This window comes from Nomascus leucogenys, chromosome 8 (assembly GCF_006542625.1).
Source record: "Nomascus leucogenys isolate Asia chromosome 8, Asia_NLE_v1, whole genome shotgun sequence".
Taxonomy (NCBI): Eukaryota; Metazoa; Chordata; class Mammalia; order Primates; family Hylobatidae; genus Nomascus; species Nomascus leucogenys.
In genome coordinates, this window is record NC_044388.1 from 84,109,782 (window position 1) to 84,137,642 (window position 27,861).

The 27,861-nt window shown below is 37.7% G+C and overlaps 1 long non-coding RNA gene across 1 annotated transcript in view; it reads right to left on the minus strand.

Moving 5' to 3' along the window:
• Positions 1 to 3,898: 3,898 nt before the first annotated feature.
• The window catches only part of LOC105740236, a 33,023-nt gene continuing 9,060 nt past the window's right edge, over positions 3,899 to 27,861 (minus strand). Inside the window, exons 4-6 of the long non-coding RNA XR_001116256.1 lie at positions 18,611 to 18,783; positions 17,874 to 18,072; positions 3,899 to 4,254 (exon numbers count right to left, since the gene is read on the minus strand). This is a non-coding gene — a long non-coding RNA (uncharacterized LOC105740236). The remainder of the gene's footprint in view (positions 4,255 to 17,873; positions 18,073 to 18,610; positions 18,784 to 27,861) is intronic.

The window sequence follows — 27,861 nt, forward strand, 5'->3', positions numbered from 1 at the left end:
AATTAATTCCTTCCCAAAAAGCTACGTCTGTTGTATCTGTCAACTATTGCCAGAAATTTTATGTAACAAGCAAATGCAAAATCTTAGAGTCATTTAACAATAAGAATTCATTTCTCTCACTTGTAAGCGCTGGGTCTGCTCATGTAGGCTGGATTTTCCTGGGCAGCTCAACTATGGCTGTGGGGCTGACTGGGCTTGTTAAGGCAGCGCTTCTCCATGTGTGCTCAGTCTGGGGGCCATGATGAGGACAGAGGAAGTTGTTTTCATGGCAGTGACAGGAGCACGAGAAGCAGATTGGAAGCAGGTGAGGCCTCTCAAAAGCTAAACTTGGAACTGGCACACTGTCCCTATGCCCACATGCCTTTGACCGAAGCAAGTATGTGGCTGAGATCAAAGGTCAAGGATGTACAAACTGTATTTTTGTGAGAGGACCACAAAGTTGCGTGGAAAAAGAAAATGAGAAGAGACAATAATAGCTAGCAGCCACAGTGTCCAAGGCAATTTTCCATTAAAATCATGGCTATCCAAGGTTCTTCGGGTACAATGGCAGGAGCAGCAGCAGTGACAGGATGATATGTGTCATTGTATAAAAACTAGTTCAAATGTTAAAATTAATAATGGCTTAACCAAAAATTTAGAAATCAGTTAGCAAAATGCCTAAGATAGTGTTAACTATTGTTTGTCAATGGGTGTGTTTCTATTAAATGGAGACCCCTGGGCCCAGAAGAAATAATGCTTACTTTTATTCCCTTGGTTAGACTGAAATGTCTAGTAACCAGCAAAGTCCTGCAAGAGAAATGCTTCATGTTGGACACTGAAATGTACTCAATTGCACAGAAATCTTTAAAGGGCGAGTATGGTTTTTATTACTTTATTTAAAGGTATTTCTAAGTTATTTTCACCTGTTTATACCTTATTTGTTTATCCTTTCACAGCTGTATAATCAGATATAAAATGTTTTTAAAGATATTTTTAATAGTAAGTTAGATCTAATGAAGGTTTTTTAGCATATTACTAATGATGTAGGACTTTGTTTGCATTATTTAAGGAAATACACTGACACAGATTCTCATACTTTTTGCCCCACTAATGGACTCTCCCAAGAAATGGTGTTCATTTGCCTGAGAGTATAGGTTAGTTTCAACAACTTTTCTCAGTGCATATCACTGCAGACATTTGGAATATTCTCTCCTTCTTTTTCCTCTTCCCATGTAGTTGCCAACTATCTCAAATGCAGCATTATTGTACTACTTGCTTATGAAAGAAGATCATGACAAAGTGACCTGACTTTTGTTGAACCAGCAAAGTAGTATACTAATATATTTAATCTCAAAATGTGAAACTCATTTTAAAAGGCCAAATTCTATTTATTTTTTAAAGATTCTTCAGTGAATATTATCTTTAAAAATACATGTGACATTATCTTTAAAAACACATGCAACATAGGGCAGGGTGGGGTGGCTCCTGCCTGTAATCCCAGCACTTTGGGATGCCAAGGCAGGAGGATCACTTGAGCCCAGGAGTTCGAAACCAGCCTGGGCGACATGGCGAAACCCTGTCTCTACGAAAAATCCAAAAATCTCTGGGTGCGGTGGCGTGTGCCTGTAGTCTCAGCTAATCAGGAGGCTGAGGCAGAAGGATCACTTGAGCCAGTAGGTTGAGGCTGCGGTGAGCTGTGATTGCACCACTGCACTCCAGCCTGGGTGACAGAGTGAGACCCTGTCTCAAAAGTAAATTAAAAAAAAAATAGAAATACATGCAACATAAGCAACTAACAATGAAAGCAACTTATTTATAAGTTTCTAGTATCCAATACAGAATTTTTATCTCTGAGGAATCTGAGGTTATGTAGCTAAAACCACTAGCTGTCTTTTCAGCTGTGTTATATTCTTAGTACTAATATGTCTAGTCTCTGTGAGAAACTAAATATATATTCCCACAGAATGCACAAATTCTTCCACATTTTTTTTCTGGTAGGAATTCTGGAGCAAAATGCTTGTTCATAAGGTCAGAATTCTGTCTTGCAATTATTAATTTGTTCAGGCAGTCAGTGCTTACATTCAGCCATCCTGCACTGATAAGACCACACCCCCTATTAAAATAGAAGAAGACTGTCCTGAGCCCTTGAGAATCCTGCTTTCCTCTCCATGGTTCCCTCGGGACCCTTCACATCTGAGACCGAATGCCAACCCATGGCATTTCAGTGTCTTCTGGCACCTTTTCCTGTACTAAGATATAAGGGATCTATGCTGATTGTTCAACCCTTATGCCACACCAATTCTATTTATTTATTTTGAGACGGAGTCTTGCTGTCACCCAGCCTGGAGTGCAGTAGCGTGATATTGACTCACTGCAAGCTCTGCCTCCCAGGTTCATGCCATTCTCCTGCCTCAGCCTCCCACGTGGCTGGGACTACAGGCGCCCGCCACCTCACCTGGCTAATTTTTTGTATTTTTAGTAGAGACAGGGTTTCGCCCATGCCACACCAATTTTTACATGTCTTTAATAGCATATTTGCAGACATGGGGAGAAAATGTTTAGTAATCAATGTGGTCTTAAAAAGGAAATAGGAAGAGATAGATTCAATTTCAGGAAGAAACAAAGTGGAAGTGAGAAAAAGCACAGTGAATATGAGAACTCCCGTTGAAGTCAGTGTTCAGTTCACATCCAGGCTCTGTCACTGGGTAGTTGTGTGTTATTGGTAAGAACTTAACCACACACTGAGCCTCAATTTTCTCATCTTTAAAACCAGCATGAGAATACCCATTTTGCACAGAGTAATATTTAAAACAGGAGGTAATATTTAAAGTATCTGGCCCTATTTTAAACATTTAAGAAATAATACCATCTATAATTACAGCTGTGCTCAATATAAAGGAGCAAGTAGAATTAGCATCTCCAGACTTTGTTCACTTCTTTTTAGTTATTGCTCTGAATACAGCTGCTATAATAAGCACTGATAGCATAGGGGGCTCTGGTTCAGTGCGGAAGAACTTAGCATCCAAGGTTGAACATAAAGAACATCCTATTTATTTCTTCTAACTTGCTACAGGGTGTTGGCACTCTAGTTGTCTGTGGATAAACTTAATATCTTGATTAGTTCTCCTGAGAATGCCTTTGGAAACTGTTATATGAAGTGGAAGGTGGAAGGCTGGCTAATACCTATGGTGGGTTCAAAATAGTCTGCCGAGGTCTGGTAGCTTGGAATTGTCAGACGTTTGTTACCTTGACAACCACAGACAGCACAAGCCTGGGTTTTGAGCGACTTTAGATTCCTTTGCAATTCCTTCTGGGGATGAATGATTTGTATGTCTAATCAATGAATGGCAAAGACATGTTATTTAATAAGATTAATGAAGCTCACATAAAGCATTCTGTACACTAAGTCCAATGGCATGGCTTCCTAAGAAATGCAGTTAACATTTCTGGAATGTAGGCCCCAGGGAGAACCAAAGCCTCCTTTAATACTAGGTGAAATTCTAGGCAGGGGTTACAATGCTACTTTCAGTTGACTCTGCTATATATTCTCAGAATATGTCCTCAGCCCTATGAGGAAGGACTTTTTCCCCCATTTTCCTTTTATTCTCTTAATTGCTGATGATCTGGATAACACTGGGATGACTTCTAGACCTAGAACTTCCTTGTAATAAATCAGTCCTGACCCTATGATTTACAAGAGGTTAGGAAACAATGAAAACAAGTGTGGGTTTTTTTTTTTTTTGGTATTTTTGTTCTGTTTAAAGAAATTCTGGAATATAATTTTTCTTTCTATAATGTTTTTCACATTCTTCTCTCTTCCTGTCACAGTGTGGCCTCACCTTCTAACCTCGGGTTAACCTTTATTCCTTTCAATAGGACTCTAATGAACACAAATCTCAGCCTACAAACAGAGATCTACTCTCTATATTTATTTATCATAGAAATTTATTTCTTGGATGTTGTATTTATTATTTATTGCTGTGTAACACACTACCCCCAAACTTAGCAGTTTAAAACAACTGGGGGTGATTATTTCACACACCTTTTGAGAGTATAGAATCGGGGAGTGTCTTATCGAGTGGTCTGGTTCAGCGTCTCTTATGAAGTTACAGTCACATTATCAGTTGGAGCCACAGTCTATGAGACTTGACCAGGACTAGAAGAGCCACTTCTAGGTTCACTCATGAGGTTGTTGGCAGGAGTCAGTTCTTTGTTCCATGGCCCTTTCCACAGGACTGTTTTCTCAATATGGCAGCTGGTTTCCCCTGGAATGAGCTGTGGAAGTGACAACAAGAAGGTTTTTCTTTATAATCTCACCTTAGAAATGACTATTACTTATGCTTTATTCTGTTCACACAGACCAATCCTGATACAATATAAGAGGGGACTACATAAGCGTGTAAATACGAAAGATAGGTCATGGAGAGGACACATGTATTTTCCCTTCTTAGTTTGCCAAAGTGTGGAAACGTAATTACAATGAATGTAAGGTTTTCCTCAACACTCATTCCTGGAGCTGTGTGTGAATCCTTATGTAGTACCAAGTCTAGGTTTGGTTTTTGTTTTCTTGTTTTGTTTTGTTGTGGAAGAGAGAGGATGTTTAAAAGGGCAGGTATATCTGATTTTGGGCATTATTGTATAGCCACCTTGAAAACTGATGACAAATTATCATGGACATTGTTAGTACATCTCTCACTTAATGTCCAGCAGGAATGCCATCTTTCATTCCCCCAAAGTATTAAGATACTCATAAGTTCCCCATATTTCAGATGGAGAGTGAGATGGACCCAGGTCTTCACTGTCCAATACGATAGCTACTAGCCATACATGGCTATCAAGTACTAGAAATGCAGTAGGCAGAATTGACATGTGCTGTTAAGTGTAAAATACACATCTATTTTAAAGGCTTTGCAAGAAAAAAGTAAACTATCTAATTAGTATTTCTGTATTGATTACATATTGAAACAGTGTTTTAGTTATGTTGGATTAAATAAAATGTAGTGTTAAGTTAGTTTAATGTTAGCTGTTTTGTATTTTTTTTTTTAAATCTATTGGAAAAAATATTTAAATGGCTTGCATTGGTGGCTTACATTTCTATTAGACAGTGCTTCTTGAATGGAAAGTAGAAATATAGAGGAAAAGCCTCCCTATCCAATACAGGAGTGTGAAGTGCCCTTCCACAGGTGATATTTGGTGAAAGTGAATAATAAAAATTGACTTCAGGAAAAATCACAGGTAAATATCATAGAGTCTTAGAACAATGGTGTGCATAGCAGAAACTTTCAATAACTTCCCCATATTTCCTCTCATTCATTATTCAATAAACACTGCCTGCTTCTTCCTGAACACACTCAGAAAATTCCTCCAGATTATTCTAATAGCAAGAGTATCTCCAACCCAGGAGGACAGAAGATGAAGGGGCCTGGATATTATTGTCTCAAAGAATAGCCTTTAACTGAAATGCTCATGGATAGGAACAATCAATATCATGAAAATGGCCATACAGCCCAAAGTAATTTATAGATTCAATGTTATTCCCATCAAGCTACCATTGACTTTTGTTCACAGAATTGGAAAAAAACTATTTTAAATTTCGTATGGAACCAAAAAAAGAGCCCCTATAGCCAAGACAATCCTAAGAAAAAAAAGACAAAGCAGGAGGCATCACGCTACCTGACTTCAAACTATACTACAAGGCTACAATAACCTAAACAGCATGGTACTGGTACCAAAAGAGATATATAGACCAATGAAACAGAACAGAGGCCTCAGAAATAACACCACACATCTACAACCATCTGATCTTTGACAAACCTGACAAAAACAAGCAGTGGGGAAAGGATACCCTATTTAATAAATGGTGTTGGGAAAACTGCCTAGCAATATGCAGAAAACTGAAACCGGGCCCCTTCCTTACACCTTATACAAAAATCAACTCAAGGACCGGGTGCATTGGCTCACACCTATAATCCCAGCACTTTGGGAGGCTGAGGCAGGCAGATCACGAGGTCAGGAGATCGAGACCATCCTGGCTAACATGGTGAAACCCCATCTGTACTAAAAATACAAAGAATTAGCCGGGCATGGTGGCAGGTGCCTATAGTCCCAGCTACTTGGGAGGCTGAAGCAGGAGAATGGAGGGAACCCAGGAAGGAGAGCTTGTAGTGAGCAGAGATCATGCCACTGCACTCCATCCTGGGCGACAGAGGGAGACTCCGTCTCAAAAAAACAAGAAATATCAACTCAAGATGAATTAAAGATTTAAACGTTAAGACCTAAAACAAAAAACCCTAGAAGAAAACCTAGGCAATACCTTTCAGGACATAGGCATGGGCAAAGACTTCATTACTAAAACACTAAAAGCAATTTCAACAAAATCCAAAATTGTCAAATGGATCTAATTAAACTAAAGAGCTTCTGCACAGCAAAAGAAACTACCATTAGAGTGAACTGGCAACCTACAGAATGGGAGAAAATTTTTGCAATCTATCCATCTGACAAAGGGCTAATATCCAGAATCTACAAGGAACTTAAACAGATTTACAAGAAAAAAACAAACAACCTCATCAAAAAGTGGGAGAAGGATATGAACAGACACTTTAAAAAAAAAAAAGACATTTATGCGGCCAACAAACCTGAAAGAAAAGCTCATCATCACTGGTCATTAGAGAAATACAAATCAAAACCACAGTGAGACACTATCTCATGCCAGTTAAAATGGCGATTATTAAAAAGTCAGGAAACAACATGCTAGAGAAGATGTGGAGAAATAGGAACATTTTTACACCATTGGTGGGAGTTCAAATTAGTTCAACCATTGTGGAAGACAGTGTGGTGATTCCTCAAGGATGTAGAACTAGAAATAGCATTTGACGCAGCAATCCCATTACTGGATATATACCCAAAGGATTGTAAATCATTCTATTATAAAGACACATCCACACACATGTTTATCACAGCACTATTCACAATAGCAAGGACTTGGAAACAACCCAAATGTCCATCAATGTTAGACTGGATAAAGAAAATGTGGCACATATTCACCATGGAATTTTATGCAGCCATAAAAAAGAATGAGTTCATGTCATTTGCAAGGACATAGATGATGCTGGAAACCATTATTCTCAGCAAACTAACACAGGAATGGAAAACCAAACACTGCATGTTCTCTCTCGTAAGTGGGAATTGAACAATGAGAACATATGGGCACATGGAGGGGAATATCACACACCGGGGCTTGTTGGGGGGTGGGGGGCAAGGGGAGGGATAGCATTAGGAGAAATATCTAATGTAGATGATGGGTTGATGGCTGCCGCAAACCACCATGGCACATGTAACAGATCTTCATGTTCTGTACATATATCCCAGAACTTAAAGTATAATAAAAATGAAAAAAAAAAAAAAAAAGGATAGCCTTTAACCAAAGATAAATAGAAATCGATAAATAAATGTCCTGGTTTCTTTGCCCCTCATGTGGGATTATATGTGTGTTTTGCACTTTTGTCCAGAGGTGTGCAAAATATGGAGTCCCTGCCAAAAATACAGAGTCTCAGTTGCCTGCAGCAGTGACCCGCCGACAAACACATCTTGATTAGGTTTTCTTGTCTTCCTACTCCACTATTGGTAATTTCTAGGACCACTTTCCAGATAAACTTCTTTTACGTGATCCTACTTACAGGGCCTCCTTCTAGAGAAATCTAATTTAGGACAGAATGCATGAGTGCACGTGTCTGCAAGCAGGAGTGTGGACACACAAAGACAGAGAAGTAGCCCTATGTATTTCTAGTTAGTGTAAGTATTCATGGGTTAACTTAACATAATGATTTGACGACCAAAATTGTTTTCTCTGTGTATCTGCTTTCTTGTCCTCTGGTGCTGCATTTGCATATCACCATTCTATCCTGGTAATATCTTACCTCCTTCCCTCTAAACAGCATCCTCTGGATAGCTGTGTTCACAAAGCCTTGCAGTAGCCAAATTGGTCCAGATTCTAGAAATACGGGCCATAAGTGACAGCCTAAAAGTTTTCCTTTTGACATTTGTTGAAAGGAAATTCAGTTTTCTTCCTGAGAATAGCATGAGAATGACACTTTACTTTCCAGCCTCTTCCTGTTGTGACAGGTTGATAAGCACTGTATTTTCATCCTCCTATTTTCTTCATCATAAATAGGTCTCAATTTATAACCCACGTGTGCAGTTTCATTGAGAAGCAGGGCAGAAGGCATACTGCCCTATTTTAGCTCAGCAGGGCAAGAGCATTAAGAACAATGAAAGTTCAGAGTTACCTATCACAAATCTATCTGAATGATAGCATCAACAAAATCAGAATGAGCCTTTCCAGGAAACAGTGACCTTGTGACATAGAAGCCATGCTACTGAGAGGTGAAGCCGGTTGGGCTTCTGGGTTGGGTGGGGACTTGGAGAACTTTTCTGTCTAGCTAAAGGATTGTAAATGCACCAATCAGCACTCTGTGTCTAGCTAAAGGTTTGTAAATGCACCAATCAGCGCTCAGTGTCTAGCTAATCGGGTAGGGGACTTGGAGAACTTTTCTGTATAGCTAAAAGATTGTAAATGGCACCAATCAGTGCTCTGTGTCTAGCTAAAGGTTTGTAAACGCACCAGTCAGCACTCTGTAAAAATGGACCAATCAGCACTCTGTAAAACGGACCAATCAGTACTCTGTAAAATGGACCAATCAGGAGGATGTGGATGGGGCCAATTAAGGGAATAAAAACAGGCCACGGAGCCAGCAGCTGGCCACTTGTTGGGGTCCCCTTCCACGCTGTGGAAGCTTCGTTCTTTTGCTCTTAGCAATAAATCTTGCTGCCCACTCTTTAGGTCCACACTACCTTTATGAGCTGCAACACTCACCATGAAGGTCTGCAGCTTCACTCCTGAAGCCAGAAAGACCACGAACCCACACGGAGGAACAAACAACTCCGGACGTGCCACCTTTAAGAGCTGTAACACTCACTGTGAAGGTCTGCAGCTTCACTCCTGAAGTCAGCGAGACCACGAACCCACTGAGAGGAATGAACAACTCTGGATGGGCCACTTTTAAGAGCTGCAACACTCACTGCAAGGGTCTGCAGCTTCACTCCTACAGTCAGCGAGACTACAAACATCTGAAGGAACAAACTCCGGACACACCATCTTTAAGAACTGTAACACTCACCGCAAGGGTCCGCGGCTTCATTCTTGAAGTCAGACCAGGAACCCACGGGAAGGAACCAATTCTGGACACACTACCACAGTGTCTAGGTTGCATTAAAACAAGCACAGTAATAATAACAATAGCAAACAATAGCACCACTTCTCATAAGTAAAGTGCTTTCTGGTGTGTAAAACACTTTCATAGATATCTTCTCCTTTGATTCTTTCAACAGCACTATAAGAGAAGCAACAGTTGTTGTGGATATGCTGGCAAATTCTTTAGCATCGCAATCTTACCCATCTGTACCCTTGCACTAGCTAATTTGTATAATCTAGTTTCATGGCTTTAAGGAAACATCCAGGCCTAGGGGAATCCTTAAAACTGTGTACAAAAATTGTTTGATGCATGAACACTCAATCTTTGCAACATTAATTTCAAATGGGCACTTGGCCAACTCACATGTATTTATTATCTCAGCTCACTCCACCCCGATGTCTATTTTCTTTATCTTTCTCCCATCCACAAATCATCCATACATGGTCCACTTGCTTAATTTCTCCATCAATACATTATTCCTTCCTACTAGCCTGGAGCTTGATTTTAACAGCACTCTTGGTAATGGGCCCATTTGGTTTGGTCCCAGGACTGCCTCCTGGGTATTGTAAATAGTTGGCATCCTTTGTGGATGTGGCATAGATTTTTAGTGTGAGCCGAGAACTGATATGCAAATTTCTTTTGTCACTGTGTTGTTTTACCCACTTCTTTGGAAACAGTATTGATAAAGATGCATTGGGAAAGCAGCACTGTCAGAAAGTTAAGTTTTATGACAGGAAGTGCTAAATAAATGGTCTGTTAAAAGATGGAGTAAGTAAAAAATATAGAGACGTTGATATGTCAAGCAAGGTAGAAATTAGTATATCATAAAATGATGTCATGCTACCAAGCAGGATGAGTTCATGAAACTTACCAGAGAATCCAGGAATTGGTCAGCATTTCTAGTGGAAGTGTTTGGTTTATGTTTATGGCAAAGAATTATCCTAGAATGTAAGCTTCATAAGAGCATGGCTTTGTCCTTGTATCCCACTATGTCACCAGCTCCTAATACAGTGTCTGGTACAAAGAGAGCATGCACACAGATTTTAAATAAATGGATACCACAATGATTAAATAAATTTGTCATCTAGTCTATAATAATCTCATTCCTATTCTGAAGCCACTGGTATCATAGGGTGCCCTAGAAATAGACATATTTTAAGGAAGAAATCTGAACAGTCCCTTTAAATTTTCTCAAGCTTCCTTTAATGAAGCAAAGAAAAATTCAGTTGCATTTTGTATTTCTCAGTTAAGAATGGTCTGGCCACGGGGCACAATGATATTTTTAAATGCAGGGAAAATAATCCACCAGTTTAATCTGCACAACGTTTAACACAAATATCTTCTCCATTAACAATATGGTGCGAGAGAGAGTCTGGGGATCATTAGAGGACCTGAAAACACCCTGCAATGTGTTTGTACAAGATTAGCCCTTCATCGAGAAGATGTATTCATTCTCGATATGGCCTTATGTCAGGGTTGCTGGCCTTAATGTGTGGAACTTTTCCAGTTCATCAAGGCTAACTTGCCCGATGCTATTTTCTGGGTTTGAAATAAAAGAGCAAGCTGTGGTAAGCTGGAAACCTTTGTTACTATTTGTATTCCTCTCTTCTCTCCATTTCCTGCTCTCTCTTTTTGAATCCACCTGCTTTTTCCTTTGCTTAGTAAACAGAGTTGCCCATCTGACAAATTGTGAAAATATCCCCTCAAGCCCTCACTCACACATTTGGCCTTGGTTTTAATACCAGAGAGTTTCAAATACCAAAACGCAGGCAGCCATTCTTCTTGGCTGCTTATAGGCTCAATTCAGCTATTTCCTCAACAATCTGAAGGAACCTTTCCTGTCCTGTCCTGTCTCTTCCTGGTCTTGAATTTATTTTCCTATCAATCTAAATCTCTGCCTTTTCTGATAAAAATCTGTGTTTAAATTGAACATTTTTACAGATTTTTGGTTTAGATTTGATGCTGTATATTTTATAAGTGAGTTTGAAGAGAAAGGCAAGGAAATTCTGTACATCCAAGGTATCCAGTTAGTATGGGATATGTTATGCTACAAAGGCAAGTCACACAAACATCTGAAAACGTAAAGGTTTAGCTCATGCTACATGTCCATTGCTGATTGGCAGGGAGTCCTGCCCACCATAGTCACTCAGAGTTCAGGCCAAGAAATCAGCTACCACCTCAAATATTGCTGGCCATAGTACAAGGGAAAGCTAGAACTCTAGGGAAAGACTTCTCACAGTTTAACTTGCATGAGTTCACCTGGGGAATCTTATGAAAATGTTGATTCTGATTCAGTACATCTGGGCAGACCCTGAAAAATCTACATTTCTAAGAAGAGTTCAAGTGATGGTGCTGCTGCTGCACTGCCTAGTGTATGTTCAGTAGCTCAGGCCTAACTAAACTAGCAATTAAGTGTTCTGCCCCAGAAGTACAATTTCATTAGACACACTGCTCCTCTCAACAACAAGACAGCTGGGAAATACAATCCAATCAGATACCCAGAAGACAGAACTGAAAATATTTGGTGAACATCCAGAAACATTAACATGGCTATTTATATAGCACAGAAGCAAAATAAATACTTCTTAAATCATTTTTAAGCTAAACTGATCAATGTATTAAAATGTTAATAAAAACAAATTGGGCAGAGATTCTCAATCCCAGGCTATATATCAGAATCAACAGTGGGGATGTTTTTAATCACAGACACCTGACAATGTAGAGTGGCTGTGTGGCAGGGTTTGAATATATTTTTCTTTTTTTTTTTTTTTTTTTTAACTACGTAGGCAATTCTTTAGCCGGGATTTAAAAAGCACTGATGTAGGAATTCCTAAGCATTTTATTGAAGGTGTAAAAGTACAATTTAAAGAATGCACTTGTAGGTGTGAAAGAAAATTCTCTTCTACCCCCTGAAAGTTAGATTTCTGGAATAAACTTGACAGTAGACAGATTAAGAGGTAAAAAGGCAAACAAATTCATTATGTCAACATGCATGGGCATCCCATAAAATGTGAGACTCGAAGAAAGACTCGGTGAATAAAGATTTTATACCTTTATGCCCTCAAATGACTGAAGTTTTATATCATAGAGAAAGAAGAGGGTCTGGGGGCTTTTCAGGGGGAGATGGTGACAAGCCATGGGAGGGTCAGGGGAGAAACTGCACTGGGAACAAAGGCTGTCTTACTATGCAGATAAAGTTTCTCAGAAGCAGCCCTCAGAGGAATTGATGGTAGCTGTGGTTAAAGTCTCTCAATGGAGGTGTCAGACTTGTAGTCTCTTTTCCTGATTTAATCTTCCCTGATTGACAATTGTATGTCTTCTGGAGGAACTTACCTTAGTCAGTTAAGGGTAGATGAGAGAAAGCCCTTTCCCTGCTTTTGCTGCTCTTCAGCTGCTCTGTTTGAAGTCCAAAGTGACAAATTTGGAGGTATCCTTTTCTGAACACCAATATATTTGATTATCAATGGCCTCTACCACAAATTTATGAAATACATAAGTAGTTGTATTTTAATTGAAATTTAATATAAATTTACACCTGTGACAGAAAATATTTTTGTTTCCATTTATAAAAATTTATTTTTTTCTCTTTTTAAAATTACTGTAAAAGCCCAAGGGAAGGCCTTCCATTTAAGAAGTCAACTATATTACATTATTCACGTTGCTCAAATATAAAAGTACTTAACTACATAACTACTAAATGTTGATTTATTCAAGATTGTGAGATAATTGACAAAAAGGTAGTCAAGGTAAATTGGAAGGCAGAAAAAAAAATGAAGAAAAGAAAGAAGCATAGGAGTGAAGGGGGAAGACTTCCCCTTTGCAGTCTGAAGATTTGCTGAAAATAAACTGACAAAAGTCACATTAATAGAAGAAAAAGGCATACAAATTTGTTTTATTATGCGTGGGTTAAAAAAAAAATCACAGTAGAATGATTATCCAAAACCAAATGAAGTGCATATGCTTTTAAAACCTTCTTCACAGGGGAAGGGAGATTAGGAAATCTAGAGTAAACAATATTAGGGGAAATGAATAGGCCCAGTGCTCAGACAGTAGTTCCTAACCAATGGTTAGTTTCTTTGGAAACTGAATGGGTCTAGGGGAATAGACAGTGGCTCCTGATGAAATAGTGTAGTTACATTCCCCACTCCCTACAATATGAGTTTACTGAATGAAAACTCAGGGAAGGGACAGAAGGTAATTGTTTTCTTTTTGGGTGTGCCCAGTCCCTCTGCAGATAGGGGAAAAGCCTCTCCTAGCACCTGCTGATCTCCAAGGGCCTTCATTTCAAAATACTTAAGCATACTAGGGTGCCATATTTTGGGGTGACATTGTGTGGTCTCCTTCAGAAAGAAAAGAGGGAAGAAGCTGACATATTGCCCAGAACCAGAGCAGTAGAGGGTAGCCCTTGAACACAGCCATGGGAATGAGCTAATGCAAATTCAATTCCAGATTCAAATTGTAATAACTATGAATATTGCTAAAGTGACTTCTCCTTGTGCAAGTTACTTAGCTTCTCTAAAACTCAGGTTTCTCACTTTTAAAATGGATAACACTGCTATCTCTCTAGATACTAGGTCAGCTAAATGAAAAAAGTTAAGCAAATCTCTTAGCACAGAGGCTAACATGTTATCCATCAAAAAAGGTAGTTACCATTATTTTATTTGTTGACTTGATAGAAGGGAGCTGCCTACAACGTGACTCTGATAACCCTGATAGTAAAACATGCCAATCCTCTCTGTTTCCTTGGGAGCCATCCAGTACATATAGAGGATTTATATCCTCGTTAATAACCTTTGTCATTGAACTGTGGTAGTGTTTGGGGTTAAGAGTTGTTATTAACATTCACATAATTAATGAAATGTAAACTAGATTTGTTAGACTACCCCAGTGAATTAATTTGGATAAAGGCAACATAAGGGTAAATAAAAAGGGCATAAAAGAGGAAAAGGATGTCACAATTAGGTCTATTTCATCTCCGTAACACAATGGTTAGGAAAATAGACTCTTGAATCTCACAGAGACCTGTCACTTCCAGCTAGGTCATTAGGGTCAAGTTACTTACCTTTTCTAAGTAAGGATTTCTTCTTCTGTAAAGAAGGTGAGAAAATATAACTACCAAAGGAGTGTTATATTGTTGTTATTCCAAATGTGGACTGAGGAAAAAAGAGAGACAAAGTTTCTATATGGGATCCCACAGGTTTTGTGCTACATGGTGACCAAGAAGGCCTTAATGTTCCCCTCAGCTTGACTAAACATTAAATAGGTTTCTTCTTGATATTAGGGGCCCTGACATCCTAATTTAACTTAGACAATTTTTTTTTAATTTATTTTTGAGATGAGGTTTTGCTCTGTCACCCAGACTGGAGTTCAGTGGCACGGTCTTGGCTAACTGCCACCTCCACCTCCAGAGTAGCTGGGTTACAGGCTCCTGCCATCATGCCCACCTAATTTTGTATTTTTAGTAGAAATGGGGTTTCATCATGTTGGCCAGGCTGGACTAGAACTCCTGACCTCAAGTGATCTACCTGCCACAGCCTCCCAAAGTGCTGGGATTACAGGAGTGAGCCACTGCTCCCAGCCTACCTCAGACAATTTTTTAGTGTAAATAATTTCCTGACTTTTTGAGATGTAAATCTTCTCCCAATCTCTTCCCAGTCTTACAATCCAGGCATTTCATTTTTCAAGGACCTGGGAACCATTCCTTTGAAATGTAATCATCAAAGAAGATAGGGCTCCTATCTCCCAGTCTAGGTGGGAGGCTAGGAACCTAACTTCCATAAGCACCAATTAGCAAACACAGTGGACCACATCAGCCTATAGTTCTCTGGTTCTTTTTCATTAGCTCATCCCAGTGCTTAAAAACTCTCCTGCCTTGTGTGTCATTGGGATTGAGTTCAATCTGTCTTCCCTACTGCAGTCGTCTTGAATAAAGTCTTCTTGTTTAACTCTGTCCAGTGCAATTTTTCTTTTACACTTATGACCTCTTCAAATCAAAGACCATCAGCACTTTTCTATACTTAATCTTGATTCTTTAGGCTGAATTGTAAATTAAAGTAAGAGAGTAGATTTAACATTAAGGTTTAGGCTGGGGGTGGTAGCTTACACCTGTAATACCACCAGTTTGGGAGGCAAAGGCAGGCAGATCGTTGGAGCTCAGGAGTTTGAGGCCAGCCTGGGCAACATAGCAAGACCCTGTCTCTATAAAAAATTCAAAAATTAGCTGGGTGTGGTGGCATGTGCCTATAGTCCCACCTACCTGAGAGGCTGAAGTGGGAGAATCACTTGAGCCTGGAAGGTGGAGGTTGCAGTCAGCTGAGGTCGTGCCATTGCACTCCAGCCTGGGTGATAGAGCAAGACCCTTGTCTCAAAAAATAAAATAAAAAAATAAAAATAAGAAGAAAGAAATTAAGGTTTAGACATTTTCCATCTATCATGCCTTAAATAGGCATCTGAAAATCATGTTAACTCCACAGTAGCTAGAAGTTACCTGTAGTCCATCATTTATCTGTAAATATTAAACTGAGATTTGCCAAATTTAAATTGGAGGAAAACTGGAATAGGAGGTCATAATCTTCATGTACTGTCTATCTTCTTATTCTTTGTAGGAGAAATGCCAAGTTCTCAACTCATTTTATTAATATGCATTGAAAATATTAGAAATATAAGGCTAAATAATGAAATATGCATGTCAAAACATTAACCCTTTTTAATTTTCATTGACTAGCATTTCATATGTTAAATAAAGCTAATCAGGTGCTCTAAAATTAAAGAACTCTTATTTATTACAATTAACCCAACATTAAGAAATTTTAACCTAATATACTTCTTGTCCTTTTGTAAAATTATAGTAACTAGCAGAAAAGATTAAGCTTCTCTACGTATTCTTACACTAATTTAACTAATATTTCCAGTTCTCAATTATTACATTGGTGGAAGAAGAAAATGTGAAATATTCCTGTATATCCTGTCCCCAGAATTTCTTTCTACTATAACCTCTGTAACTTAACACCCATGCACCCCCCAAAAAAAGAGAAAAAAAATGCAACAGTTGATAGGATAGTTTGAACATTGTTATAATTTCCAAGAAAATTTAATATTAGATTCAGCACTTTGATCAAGGTCTCTTTACTAAGTAAAAAAAGTATTTTTTAATTTGTTCATTTGTTTATTCTTTTTTTCAGTCACTAAATATTTAGATTTAGCTAACAATTATTTTATATTAGGTACTAAGTGACATGTCGAAGAGTCATACTTTCACTTCTGGCTCTGATGCAGCAGCTCATGGCAGACCAATACTTCAGTCAATACATTTAGAAAAGCTGGATAAAATGTTTAAAAATCAAATTGAAAAGACCATATTGCTGCTAAGGCAAATGAGGAAGCAGAAAATCAAAAACAGAGAATAAGAAGACATTTTCCCCTCAGGGAATCTGCCAGGTTATGGTCTTGGGAAAGTGAGAATCTGAAAAACAGGACAAAGGACCATAACCAAAACAGATAAGCTGAGCAGGTTTTGGTAACTGCATGGGGCTGGTGAATAATTTTTGTTTAGGACACAAGTAAGACTTGGGGACAATGGTCTCAGAGTTTTCAGAGATGGGGAAAAGGGAACACTCTGGATATTTTCTTTTGAGGAATATCCTAATACTTTAAGGTGAACATGGAAAGAGGCTAAGAAGCAAAACAGAAAGCTGCTGCCAGGGAGAGAGGAGTTTTCAGCCTATGCAAGTATCTGATCAAACAATAACTGGAGTTAGGTCTCCAGCTAGAGACCCTGCAGAGCTATGCCTTAGGAGTGGAGGCAAATTAAAAAGCATCTGAGCCTTATGACCGCAATAAACCAACCGTAAATCTGATTGGTCTTGATTGCATTAAGGTAATCTGTTTCATACTCTAGCTGCCTCCTAGAGGAAGATGAATCATTGGTGGTAGAAGAGAATATGGCCCAGAGATAATAATTATATATGTATAATTTCTGACATTCAGGCAAAAATTACCAGGTACAGTAAGACACATGAAAGGGGAGGGAAACAGACAACAGAAGCTCCTATGGACAAAATTGGGAACTCCTGCCAACCCCTTCCCTGGATTTATATGTTGATGCTCTAACCCCTAATATGACTACTTTTTGGAGACAGGGCCTATAAGTCTTAAAGGTGGAGCCTTGATCCTATTAGATTAAGTGCCCTTCTAAGAAGAGGTATCAGAGAGCTTTTTTCTCTCTCCCCGACACGTGCACAAAGTTGAGGTCATATGAGTATACAGTAAAAATATGGCCATCTACAAACCAGGAAAAGAGCCCTGGAACCAAATCAGTAGGTACCTTGATCTTGGACTTACCGGTTTCCAAATCTGTGAGTAACCAATTTCTGTTGTTCAAGTTAACGATCCCCAAGTTTTTTGGCACCAGGGACCAGTTTTGCAGAAGACAATTTTTTTCATGGAGGGGACTATGGAGGACGGTTTTTGGATGAAACTATTCCACCTCAGATCATCAGGCATTAGATTCTCATAAGGAAAATGCAGCCTAGATCCCTTGCAAGTACAGTTAGCAATAGGGTTTGTGCTCCTATGAGAATCTAATGCCACCACTGATCTGACAGGAGGCAGAGCTCAGGCTGTAATGCTTGCTTGGCCACTCACCTCCTGTTATGTGACCTGATTCCTAACAGGCCACTGACCCATACCGATCCATGGCCAGGGTTTGAGGATCCCTGGTTTAAGTCACCCAGTCTGCAACATCTTGCTGTAGAAGGCTGAGCAGACTATTACAGATACATATCCACGTTGGCCCATGGGAAAACTTTCCCTTTTGTCTTCTGAAGTTTTGCTGAAAATCAAACTGAAAAAAAGGAAGATTGATAGGAGAAAAGACATACAAAGTTATTAATGTACCTGGGGGAGAACCACAGAGTGATTACCATGCAATGGGATACAAATGGTTACATGCTCTCCTTCTTAGGGAAAAGTGAGATGGGGAAGTGTGGATGATTTTGGTGGGGTAGCAAATGATTGTTAGGGAAATTCAATGAGCTTAAAGAACATACAATGGCTGGAAGGAAGTCTTTTGGGCTCACAGAAGAGACAGTGGTTAGTGACAAAAGTGTGCCCAGGTATGTGGCCAGACTTCAATCTTTCATCCTGTGATCAGAGTTCAGTTAATGAAAATTTAAGAAAGTGACCAGAGGTCATTGTTTTCTTCTGTGACAGGTCCAGACTTTAGGTAGATAAGGAGACTCCGGAGAACAACTTCATTCTATGCTTTGGGGGAGACAGAAGCACCATATTTTGGGGTGTTGGCCATATCCACATATAATGCAACAACATTGTTGATGCACAGCTTAGTATTTGACAACAGAGTACAGGGGATCTTTGCTCACATTTTTGGAGTTCTTTGTGTGGCAGTCTCCTCTCTGGTATTACATTCCACAGTTTCCAGCTGCTTCAGCCTAACTAAATTCTGCTCTCAGGCTCTAACTGAATGTAACCACCTTATTCTCCTTCAGTTTCCCCTCCTTGCACTGGCGTCTGGACATTGCGACCATGAAGAAAGCTGAAAATTCAATAGGGACCATCTAATTTGTTTCCCTTTTATGAGGAATCACAGCCCAACACTACTTGTCTCAATAGCTAAAAACAGTCATTTCATATATTTTGACCAGCTTTTAATTTGTTTACTGTGGATGTATAACTTCTGTACCAGACACTTATGATTAGAAGGCTAATCCTTCCTATTCACGTTAAAAACTGTTATTAAACCAGAAATCATAGTCTAAAAAAATCTGATAAAGCATATATGCAAAAATCCTCCAGCAAAAGTCACATTAGCAATAAAATATTGAATGACAGAGATTGGGAAAGAGAGCAGGACAAGGATTCCAGCTATAATTGCTTCAATTTATTATCATTTGGAGTTTTTTGCAAGTTCAATAAGGCAAGTAAAAGAAATAAAATAAAAACAATTCTGGCTGGGCGCAGTGGCTCATGCCTGTAATCCCAGCACTTTGGGAGGCCGAGGCAGGCAGATCACAAGGTCAGGAGATGAAGACCATCCTGGCTAACACAGTGAAACCCTGTCTCCACTAAAAATACAAAAAAATTATCCAGGCGTGGTCGCAGGCGCTTGTAGTCCCAGCTACTCGGGAGGCTGAGGCAGGAGAATGGCGTGAACCCAGGAGGCTGAGCTTGCGGTGAGCCAAGATCGCGCCACTGCACTCCAGCCTGGGCGACAGAGCGAGACTCTGTCTCAAAACAAAACAAACAAACAAAAAATTTTAAGGAAAAGAGATGCAAAACCTCAACATAGAAAACTACAAGATAATTATGACAAAAAATGTAAGAAGACCTAAATAAATGAAGGGATATACTATTTCCATAAATTAGAAAACTCAGAATTTTAACAATGCCAAATGTTTCTAAGTTAATCTGTAATAAATAGTTCCATGTACTTATAACAGTTATATTCTTTTTAATGTATTGACAAGAATGGTAGAGAAAATTAAGAAATAAAAAAAATGGAAGATTTACCCTATCAGACATTCAGATTTATTATAAAGCTATAGTTATTGAAAAGGTGTGATGTTTGGCATAAAAACAGGCAAAGAATATAATTAAACAGAATGGAGAGTTCAGAAGTAGATCCACATATTTACAGTCATCTGTGATGCAAGTGGAGAATTTTTTTCTTTTTACTTTGCAAAGCAGAGTGTCTGGACTTACACGCACACTATTACCTGAAATTCTACACTCAGATATATACTCAGTGGAAATGTATCTACTGTGTTCCCAAAACTCTTGTATAAGAATGATTATAGCAACATTATTTGTAATAGTGAAAAACTGGAAGCAAACCAAATGTTTACCAATAAACATAAAAGTTATGTTTGAATAAAATAAATGTATGGATAAAAATTATGGTACATTCACACAAAATACTATATTCATGAAATGGAACAAACTACATTCATATGAACAACATGAATATAACTCATAAACACAAGAAGCCAAACACAAAAGAATCCATAACAAATGATATCACTTACATATAGTTCAAGAACAGGCAATACTAATATATGATGATGGAAATCAGGGGAGTGATTACCTTTCACAGAGGATGGTCACTGGGAAGAAACATTAGAAAGGATTCTGGATATACTGGTTTTGTTCTATATCTTCATTTAAGTGGGAGTTATATATAATAATATGTACATTATTCATGTGCCTAAATATTCATCAGATTCTATACTTATGATTTTTATAGTTTCTGTATATATATTACAATATATATATTCCATTACCTCTGTGTGTTTTACACTGCAACAAAATTCATAAAAGCACAGACAGTATCCCAAATATAGTAGAGTAGAAAAGCCTTGTACTTAGAAACCTATAATATTCAGCAGCATTTATAAGTGATTAGGAAATCACAAATAAGTTACTGTTTCCTAGTTCAGAGTAGGAGAATATTGTTTCCACTTTGGTGGAGGTAGATTAAATTGAGGAGTGAAGAAAGGTTTTCTGGAGGAGATAAAATTTGAGATGGAACTGAAAAGAGAAACAAGTGATTGATAGGCACAAATGAGGAGTGGCCAGTCATTTCAGCAAAATAATTAGTATCCCTTCCCCAAAGTTGGTAAGCTATGTAAGAAAAAGTAACAGCCATTTGTTTGGATTATAATCAATAATGTGAAATTAGATTGAAAAGAAATATTAAGGGTAGATTTTGAGTGATTGCTAATAATAGAGTAACAAATTTGGATTTCTGTAGACTCTGGGGAGCCGTTTAACGTACATAAACAGGGAAAAAGGCATGATCAAAATTATGATCTGGAAAAATAAATTGACCTCAAGATTACAGGAAAGAGAAGGAAATTTATGTAGCAAGAAAACATAAATGAGTATTATAAAAATGTTATTCATTTTCATTTGGTAAATAGTTATTAAAGGTCTACTGACTAGCTCTGGCAAAAATTAGTGAGCAACTAATTTAGATCACTCGAGTGGGAGGGTGACAAGTAACATACATGACATCTTGATTAAAGAACAATTTGAAGAATTATTTATTGAGTACTACTAATGAAAAGGTATGAAAGTGCATAAGTTAAGAATATATTCAGCTGCCATAAACTGAAAACCCAACTAATACTTTTCTAAATATGTGGCAGTTCATCTCCTTCACATAGTAAGAAGACCATAGCAGATATTGCTAGTGCTGGTTCAGCTTCTTAAAAATGACATAACGTCAGTATTTTGTTTTCAGCTTTATTGAGGTATAATTGATGAATAAAAATTGCATATATTCAAGATGTACAACATGATTTTTTCATATACATATTCATTGTGAAATGTTATCCATAATCAAGCTAATTAACATATCTGTCACATCACATAATTTTCTTTTATGCATATGTGATAAGAATACTTAAAATCTACTCTCTTGACAAATTTCAAGTATACAATATATTATTATTAACTATCGTCACCTTACTGTACATTAGATTCCCAGAACTTAACTCCTCTTATAACTGGAAGTTTATACCCTTTGACATCTCCCCATTTCCTCTACCCACTAACATCTGGGATCTTGAACTTTTCTCCAACATTCTGAGGCTGTTGGCTTCCATCTTGGGTAACATCTCACAGTCACAAAATATATGTCATATCTTTGACATGGCCTCTTAATCAGTGAAGGTAGGGGAAAAGGCAGTGCCTGACAATTCCGTGAACTTTTTATAAGAAAGGAAAAGGTTTTTAGAAATCCTCTCATCAGATTTTCTCTGTCATCATTGGCAAAAACTGGACCACATGTCCAGCCCCAGCTGAAATGAAGGCTATGAATATAGAGAATGAGGACACAGTGTACATGATACACTGCCCTGGCCTGTGTGCATTGCCACTCACAAAACCTACATCACCAAATCGTGATCAAGTCTCTTCCTTAACAAAGAGAAAGTGGAAAACTGATGTTGGTCCTAATAGAGTTTTTCACAGGTCACACAAAAATATACATACATATATAATGGGTGGTGCTTGCTCTTAAAGGGCATAAGTAATACACTCTGTGAATGTTGTAGGTGGTCACTACGCTTAATATGGAAATGACTGCCCTTCATATGGAATTAAGAAAAAAACTACACTTAATATGGAATGGAGAATTTCTACCTAATATGCGGAATGTATTTTCAACGTGTTTGCACATCTTTAATAAAGTTTGCTATGCTTTGCTTCTTCCAAAAACTGTCTTTGCAAGTTTGAAACCGCATACAGTAAAGAAGGTAACCTAAAAATGGACAATATAAAATCACAACAAAAAATAGGGAGTAGAGAAATAGAGGTGATCCAATGAGATAATTATGTACAGCGAGTTCTGCATTTTATGTGACTTAACAAGAAATAGGATTAGTAAAGGATTTCTCATCATTTGACTTTTTTAAAGTAAACAGTTGTATTTTGAGAAATAAAGTCATCATCATTGCCAATAAGAAGAAATTATATGAACTTTTCAGTCTTTTTCAGAATAAATATTAGTATCAGGAAGATAAAAGATAAATTATGTCCTTAAAAAGAATAGCTTCCGATAGGGTAAGTTTTTAGGTGTAACGAATTTCCCGCTATTTTCTTCAGGCTTCATTACCTATAATTGATTATTTTACAATTTTTCAAACGATCTTAAAGCTTTAATATGGCTATGTCTTTAATTGTAATCTTCCCAAGATTTCTTTAGTATATTTTTCTTCGAGATGGGGACTATGTCTGCCTGGTTTCCCATCATATTTCTATTATACGTGGAAGTCAATCAATAAATATTTATTAAATTAGTCTGTGGGATAAAAATAAGAATAAGAACTATTGTGCTTTTTTCTCAAGATCGATTATAAAATACATGTTAATTAATATTAATACTGATTTTAAAAAATACACAAATATTCTATGTATGAAAATTTTTACTATTAACCCTCTCTAAGAGTTGCAGTCAGAACATGCCATCTTAAATGGTTTGTGTTTCCTTTTCCTCTGATATTCCGAAGTACCCAGAATGGTATCTCCCACATCTTGCATCATTCAGTGCATAATTGATGTTCTCATGAACAAAGAGATTCCTAAGGACAGTTGAAGCAATATTACTCTAGTACCTTATTTCTGGTTATCTAAATGTCAGGATAGAATTTATTGAACCTAGAGAATTAAAAGATTTACATGCCTATTAAGCTATCTTTCTTAAGTATTAGATGTTCCAAGCAGTCTTGGAGAAATGCTGGGTCACAGCTTATTCATAGTTCTATTCTGAAATTAGTGACTGAGTGCTGTATTATTGATTAACAAGGGATTTATATGTTTTAGAAACAAGCTGAGCAAGAAGTTGCATTGGGCATTTTACTGTCAAAAGTTGACAGGCTGACTTTCTTTCTTGTGCAGACAGAGGGCAGTCACCCTTTTTCACAGAGGTAGCCTCCAAGGGTATTTGCAACCAGTCCACAGGTTTCTCCACAACAGAGTTTTGAATCTGTTAAAGTTCTTGAAGAGTAAACAAATTGAAACTCCAGATTTCTGTATAGCACTTTATGAAAAATATCATTTTGGCATGAAAAACTTTAACGGTAGGTGGTTACCACTCAACTTCCTAGACCATGGGTGGGTCCAAGCCTGGTGCCTGAGTAATATAACTGCATCATAAGTTTTCTACACTTTTTAGTGTCTTGTATTATACTAAAAAATGTAATGTATTCCACCACATTAAAAACAAAATGGAGGCCAGGCACGGTGGCTCACGCCTGTAATCCCAGCACCTTGGGAAGTCGAGGCGGGCGGATCAGCTGAGGTCAGGAGTTTGAGACTAGCCTGGCCAGTGTGGTGAAACCCTGTCTCTACTCGGGAGGCTGAGGCAGGAGAATCACTTGAACCTGGGAGGCAGAGGTTGCAGTGAGCTGAGATCACACCACTGCCCTCCAGCCTGGGCAACAGAGTGAGACTCCATCTCAATAAATAAATAAATAATAAATAATAAAATAAAAAGTAGTGAAAAGGGAGATGTGGCTAATGAAAGAGAATTAATAGTATAATTGTAAAATCTTGAACCTAGGCATAAGTAGAATGATGCTTTTGACAGAAATAGGAAATTTTAATCCATTTCAGGATTAGATACCTGTATTGAAGTATGAAATTTTTGTTTTGAAATTGCTTGAAACATGAATTAAACAGGCATCTATTTAAGAAGTGGAAGAGAGTGTGCACCAGATCCTAAGTAAAGCATTTCGTCAAAACCAGTCATCAAGGTGGAGTTCTGGGAAGGTGAAAGGAGACGTCCAGGTCAGTTCACTAATAGTGGGCTGGCTCAGCTTGGTCCTACTTAACTCTTCGTCTACCCCCATTTCCTGTCTTTATTTGCCTTCGTATTTTATTTCTAATCTTGAACCTATATCCCTGTACCTGACAGCCAATTTAACATTTCTGGCCTTGTAGACCATGTCTCAGCACTATGCTCCCCTTATAAGTGTCTGATCCAGCCCATCTAGGGAGAGGTTAGACAGGTAATATCTATCTTTTACTTTTGAGAAAGAAGAAAGTGTGGTATTTAATAATACCTTTACAGGCAGGCCATATTTATTCCAAAATAGTACTTTATTAGGGCTATAAACAATGCAATTAATCATGCTCTACTTTTATGGTATGCAAATGCATACTACCTAAATGGAAGAGATTACTTAGAACACTAGCTATGAATCACTGAGCCCCTGTGACACTCTTCAAAGTGCACCAAGAGAACGGTCAGTGCTTTTGAAATAATACAAATTATATTTGCAAGTATTTGTTAAATACTTACGTGTTAGGCATGTGTTAAGCTCTTATAGGAAATGTTACAGTAGTAAAAATATCTGGAAAATTGAATTTCTGATTTGTCCATAGTCTCAAAGTAAATATAGGGTTAGAAATTGAATAATTATTACTTCAATTTACACATTTCAACAGTACAGACGTTTGTAAAATTGGGATTTTTGAAACATTGTAGTTTGACATTGTATTTTGAAACATTGTATTTTCTAGAAAGCTCAGATAAAATTTTTAGGAGGAAAAGGATTTTCACTGAATTCCCTGATTAGAAACTGACACTTAGGGGTGCTCAGAGTGCCTCTTTCAAGTAAAAAAGATTATATAAATTACTCTAAATAGTGAGGGACTGATGTGAATGCCATTTAGACGCAATGCCTTCTCACGGGTTGCTCCTCTCACATAGAATGTCCTTTCTCTATTCCTCATCTAGAAACGTCTGCTTTCTTTGAGACCTGGCAGCTAAGATGACAGCACAGTAATCCAGAAAGTACTCTCTAGCATTTATTGGCAAGATGGGTGGCTCTCAAACTTGAGTTTATCAGATTTATCCAGAGGGTTTATTTAAAAAGATGGCTGGCCGCACTCCTGAAACATCTGATTCAGTAGGCCTGAGGTGGAGTCACAAATTTGCATAATTAACAAATTTCCAGGTGATAATGCTGCTGATCCAGAGGCCACACTTTGAAAAAATACTGAACCATGGTACAACAATGACATAGAAAGTCAGAGTGTCCTTCTCCTGCCAGTCCTATTGATTAGACTCCTTCAGTTAAATAATACACAGTTATGTGTGTGTTAAATTGCTTGTTTGCATTATTAAGATAATTTATATTCCCATCACTAATGTATTCTCTGAAACCAGACACATATATTCAACTACCTATTCTGTAGCATCATTCATATGTCTAACAAGCACCTAAAGCTTAAGACATCCAAAACTGAACTCTTAATTTCTGTCACCTCTCTGGTTCTAGACTGTTTACTGCTCTAGTCCTGTATAACAAATCTTAAAAGCAAGGTCCAAATGGATGAGGTATTTTACAAGTAACTTAACTGTGTCCCAGAGAATACAAAAACCAAAACAAAAAAATCAATGATATTGTAAAAACACAAAAATAGGCACAACAAAGTAAAATTTATAATGCTTAATATCCAAGCAAAAATTACCAGGCTTACAAATAAGCAGGAGAATACAGAATATAATTATGGAAATAATTGAAACCATCTCAGAGAGGACACATGCATTAGAATTAATAGTCAAGACTTAAAAATAGCAATTATAATTGTATTACATACATTCAAAAAGTTAGAGACACGGAAGATATTTAAAACCCCATTCAAACTTCTAGAAATACAACTACAACATGTGAGACATACACTGGTTGTAATTAACAGATTACACATGGTAGAAAAAAAGAGTAGTTAACTTGAAGATACATCAGCAGCAATAGTTGGAAATGAAATTCAGAGAGAAAATAGACTAAAAAAAATTAACAGAGCATCAGTGAGCTGCAGGACCGCATCGCAGTCTGAATATGCACGTAATGAGAATCCCTCAATAAGAGAGAGGATGGGCACAAAATAATAGCTAAGGTGGTAGACAGAATTCTAATATAGCCCCAACATTTTTCAGCCCCTGGTGTATTCACCCTATATAATCCCCAGAACATGAATACGGTAGATTTTACTTTCTTGATTCGGTTATAAGGCACAACTATCCTTTAAATCGGAAGATCATCTGTGTGGGCCTTGCCTAATCACATAAAGTGTTGGAAAGAAGAGAGCTTTCTCTAGCTGATTGCAGAAGAGAAAGTCAGAGATTTGATGCATAAGAAAGCTTCAGCATATCAATACTGGCCCAAGGATAGAAGGGGCCAAGTGTCACGGAAAGCAGGCAGCATCGAGGAAAAGCACCTCCTGGCTTATAGCCAGCAGGAAATGGGGAATCCAGTCCTAAAATCATAAGGAACTAAATTCTGCCAACAAAAAGAAGGATTTTAGAAGATTTTGTTCCCAGAGCCTCTGAAAGAAAGAGGAAAAAAAAGAGAACCCAGTCAGACACAACAGTTTAAGCAGAAGACCTCTCTATGCCTTATTGGATTTCTGACCTACAGAGCTGTAAACAAATAAAGTGTTGCTGCTTTAAATGTCAAGTTTGTGGTATTTTTTTAAAGTACATACAATAGAAAACAAGCAAAGAAATAATGTCCAACATGTTTTCAAATTCAGAGAAGACTATAAACTCAAAGAACAAAGAGATTAAGCAAAACCCAAGTATTGGAAACGTGAAGAAAACTATACCAGTGCATACTGTAAGTTGCTCAAAACTTGTGCTAATGCAAAAAAAAAAAAAAATCTTAAATGCAGACACAGAAGACCCACTCACCTACATTAGGGGGTCAAATACAAAATCTTCATGAATCTTTCAAATAAAATATGAGTTTGCAAAGAAATACTAGGATTGATTTAGACTATTTTCTTCACCCATCAGACTCCACCAATTCTATCTTTAGGGGATACTATAAAAGAAGACCTTAGTAATTCCCTCATTTGAATATCTTGTAGATCTATTGAAGGGAAATATAATTATCATTTTGTAAAAAATTTAGAAACTGAGGTCTATTTGAACATACTTAGTTCAGTTTAAAAATAAATCATACCAAGAGGGGCAATTATACAATATTCCATGTGAAAGAAAATGCTTCCTTTTATTCTTTTTCTTCTTTCTCTTACCTCTTCTAAATATGGAATCACATTTCCTCGGAATTCCAAAAAAAAAAATTGGTTTGGGATAAAGAAAGAA